The 4,635-nt window shown below is 39.9% G+C and overlaps 1 pseudogene; it reads right to left on the minus strand.

Moving 5' to 3' along the window:
* Positions 1 to 2,374: 2,374 nt before the first annotated feature.
* LOC101990639 lies at positions 2,375 to 4,378 on the minus strand (annotated as a pseudogene).
* Between the last annotated feature and the right edge of the window lie 257 nt (positions 4,379 to 4,635).

Below are 4,635 nucleotides of genomic sequence, written 5' to 3' on the forward strand. Positions count from 1 at the left end.
TGTCTCTCAAACCATACTATGAGTGACTTAAATCTTTTTATTTCTTAATGAAATATGAATCCTACATATTTTCTATGTGAATATGAATCCTTCCATTTCCTTCACCTTAGTATAAATAGTTACATTAGAGACAGGTTAATCTATTACATAACAGAGGCAGAGTTTGACGATTAGCTGTTGACCTGATCCTTAAAAACAATCTAGCTTATCTGACTCATGATTATGGAACTGGGGAAGTCATCATATTGGCTATGGGCTTAGCTATGATAGAAGAAAAAATTTCTTTGTAATTCCTGAACGTATTCTTGTGATATCCCCAGAAGTTAGTGAGTTCTCTAAGTTTTAATGTCTGGGCACTTATTCCTAGAGAGCCTAGCTCAAATTCAGGCTTGACACTGAAGAGCATATACACTTGTCTTTTTTTAGTTTTTTATTGCTTTATAAATAATACTGTTAAAAATTTCCACTTCCTTCCCTCCTCCCACTTCCCGTCTGCTCCCTCACTTACCCTCCAGCTCCCCCTCCAGGCCAAAGAGACAGCAGGGTACCCTACCCTTGGGAAGTCCAAGGCCCTCCCACCTCCATCCAGGCTTAGGAAGGTATGCATTCAAATAGACTAGGATACATGCAGTTGAGACAAATCCCAGTGCCATTATCTTTGGCTTCTCAGTCTGCCTCAGTTGTTAGCCACATTCAGAGGGTCCAGTTTGATCCCATGATAGTTCAGTCCCAGTCCAGCTGGCTTTGGTGAGCTCCCATTAGATCAGGCAACTGTCTCAGTGTGGACACTGAGGTGGATCAACCCCTCGCGGTCCTGACTTCCTTGCTCATATTCTCCCTCCTTCTGCTCTTCAACTGGACCTTGGGAGCTCAGTTCAGTGCTCTGATGTGGGTTTCTGTCTCTATCTCCATCTGTCACCAGACAAAGGTTCTGGTGATCTTGTCTGCTCTAATTTCCAGGAGGATCTATATATGTTTTCTTTGGGTTCACCTTATTACTTAGCTTTTTTTGGATCGCGAACTATAGGCTCAATGTCTGTTTATGGCTAGAATGCCACTAATGAGTGAGTACATACCATATTCATAATTTGGGGTCTAGATTATCTCAGGATAGTGTTTTCTATTTCCATCCATTTGCATGAAAAATTCAAGATGTCATTGAAGATAAAATTATACAATGGAAGAAAGAAAACATCTTCACACAAATGGTGCTGGCATAACTAGATGTCAACCTGTAGAAGAATGAAAATAGATTCATATCTATCACCATGCACAAAACTCAAGTCCAAGTGGATTAAAGACCTCAGTATAAATCCAACCATACTGAACCAAGAGAAAATGGGAAGTAGACTGCAATATATGAACACAGGGAACTACTTCCTACGTATAACCCCAGTAGCACAGACAATCAGAACAACAATGAATAAATGGGACCTCCTGAAACTGGGAAGCTTCTGTAAAGCAAAGGACACAGTCATTAAGACAAAAAGGCAACCTAGTGAATGAGAGAAGATCTTTACCAACCCCACACCAGACAAAAGTCTGATCTCCAAAATATATAAAGAACTCAAGAAACTAGACATCAAAATTCTAAATAACCCAATTTAAAAATTGGGTACTGAACTAAACAGAGAATTCTCAACAGAAACATTTCAAATGGCCCAAAGACACTTAAGGACATGTTCAATTTCCGCTATCAGGGAAATGCAAATCAAAACAACTTTGAGATACACCTGTCAGAATGGCTAAAATAAAAAACACTAATGATAGCTTATGCTGGAGAGGATGTGGAGTAAAGGGAATACCCATCCATTGCTGGTAGCAATGCAAACTTGAGCAACCACTTTGGAAATCAGTGTGGCAGTTTCTCAGAAATTGGGAGTCAACCTACCTCAGGATCCAGCAATACCACCCTTAGGAATCTACCAAAGAGATGCTCAATCATACTATAAAAGCATTTGTTCAACTATGTTCATAGCAGCATTATTTGTAATAGCCAGAACCTGGAAACAATGTAGATGTCCTTCAGTGGAAGAATGGATAAAGAAAGTGTGGCACATTTACACATTAGAGTATACTCAGCAGTAAAAAATATACTTGTCTTTTATAAGTAATAAAACTACAACTGTACAGTGTGTTTAGAACATTAAAATACTAGAAATGAGAGAAACACATTACATGCAAGAGCCATTGACTATTATGCTAATTATAATAAATTAATTTACAGCCCTCAATTTATGTGTGCTATATTTGCAACTGAAGAATAATTTGGGAAGTAAAATTGACTAATTTTTTTTCAATGTTCAGTTTCCTTTAATGACCCCCATCTCCCCTGAAGGGTAGGTGCAGGTAGCTAGGTGACGGCAAGACATGTTCACTTGAAGATCTTGCCTTGATTGACGGCTTTGCGCACATGCTGGAAGGCCCCCTCCCAGGAAAAGTACTCTCGAACCAGGGTCTGGGTCTCCTCGCTACCAGGATCCAGCTTCCGCCATGTATTTGACTCGTAGTCCACCTGCCAATCTGGAAGTAGTGGAAAGGCAAGCTCTTGGCCTCGGAAGACCCAAACGCCGGAAATGGAGCTGCTGTTGTTGGTTCCAAAGAGGATGACACTAGGAAAGGCATTCTTCCTCAGTTTGTCCAATCGCTGGAACATGCCAGTGATGAGGTTGCAACTCATAAAGGTCTGGGTGAGCTCCTCAGGGAAGCGATATTCAGCATACCACAGGGACCAGCCATCCTTATCAAAGTGCTCCCAAAAATATGGCAGCGCCACGGAGAGGGTGTCCTCTTTGGAGTACTTACGCTTAAACTCATCCAACACAAAGGTACTCTTGGGCAAGTGAGCAAAGGGGTCCTTGGCCTTAGGCTCAGCAGCCAGTGCCTGCTCACACTCATCCATCTCCTCCTCAGGAGCTGGGGCAGCTGCTAATTTTAATAGGAAAAATTAAAAGGAATTAATATATGTAGAAAAGCAAATGATCATAATAAGTCAGAAATGAAAAAGCAAGTGAACTTGAGAGAGCATTACTGCAAGTGAAGACAGCAGCACAATGGCTAAAAATATCATTTTCACTTGCTCTGAAATCTACCCGTAGACCTAGAGAAATTTCTTGCATCTAAACTCAGGAAGAGATTTCTCTTTAATTTGGCAACTGGGCATCATTGGTTAAACCAAAAGAAGCAAGCAAACAACAGCAAAATCCTTCCTCCATAAATCAGAAGAGATGGAAGAATTAACACATGTTAGAACGACAGGAAAATAAATGCACTCATTAGCATTGGACAGTTTGGCTATGGATGGGAAAACAAGGTCTTAATAGCCCAATATGTCATAAATTTCCTGCTAGTTGTGAAATTAATGAAGTTGACCTAGTAAAATGGAAAAACTTAGATACAATCTTTCAATATTGCTTCTAAAATGCTAATAAAGAGAAAGAGAGGATTTCTGAAATGCACAAAAAAAGCTATTTGTCTCTGTAGGGGCAATCTAGGTGTTCACTTCTTTTTAAAAACATTATTTTTATTTATTTTATGTGAATATGTGAAATGCCCACAGAGTCTAGAAGAGAACATTCTGGAAATAAGTTGCAAATGGCTGTAAGTTGTCCATTGGGGGTCCTGGGAACTGAACCCAGTATGATGTGGATTTCTCTCGGCATGCTATGAAAATGTTTTATTACCATCGGTTAATAAAGAAGCTCCTTAGACCTATGGCAGGAGGAGATAGAGAGAGATAGTAGGCAGAGTCAAGGCTTAGGGAACCATGTAGCTCCCTAAGGAGAAAGATGGCAAGCTAGAAACTTAGGGGTAAGCCAAAATCTCGTGGCAATACATAGATTAAAAGAAATGATTTAAGATATAAAGGCTAGCTAGAAAGACACCTAAGTTATTGGCCAAGCAGTGTTCTAATTAATATAGTTTCCGTGTGATTATTTTGATCTGGGCATCTGGGAAACAAATGAGCAGTCTCCTGTTACAAAATGGCATGCCAACGTGGGGCAACTACATCCATATAGAACCTGAGAGAGCTTGGGAAGGAATTCTAGACACAAAAGAACAGTTAAGCACAGCTTCTTGGTAGCAGCATTTTCTTAGGTGGCTTCTGTTTGCTAGAAGCAAAAAGCATGTTTTTTTTTTTTTTTAGTGAGAAGGCTTCTTGACTCAACATTAGCAGTAAAAACTGCATGGCTTCTTTAAAAGATTAGAGGTTTGGCTCTTTCTGGGGGTCCTACATTTAAATGTTTTTTGTTGTTGTTGTTTTGTTTTTGGGGGGTTTGTTTGTTTGTTTTAGCACAGTGTTACAGATTGGTTAATGGCAACTTAGACCCGACCACTGCTTACCTGGAGCTGGAGCTGGAGCTGGAATGGTGAGCATGGCTCGCAGAGGAGGTGAGCATACCTCCACCATGTGTGAAGGGGTGGAGCCAACAACAGGGCCATAGGGTTGGTTTTAGCCATACCTGCTTAACATTTAATAAAAAGGTGCTCTTGGTCAGAAAATGATTGTACATATATAATTAAGACAGGGTCTGACAAAAATAAACCTCTGAATGGGCCACAGTGTGTTTAAAAAAATATATGTAGGCTTGGGATAGAGACAGTTATAAAAAGAAATAGTTTTAAAAAATAAAA

The sequence above is a fragment of the Microtus ochrogaster genome, linkage group LG4, assembly GCF_000317375.1.
Source record: "Microtus ochrogaster isolate Prairie Vole_2 linkage group LG4, MicOch1.0, whole genome shotgun sequence".
Classification (NCBI taxonomy): Eukaryota; Metazoa; Chordata; class Mammalia; order Rodentia; family Cricetidae; genus Microtus; species Microtus ochrogaster.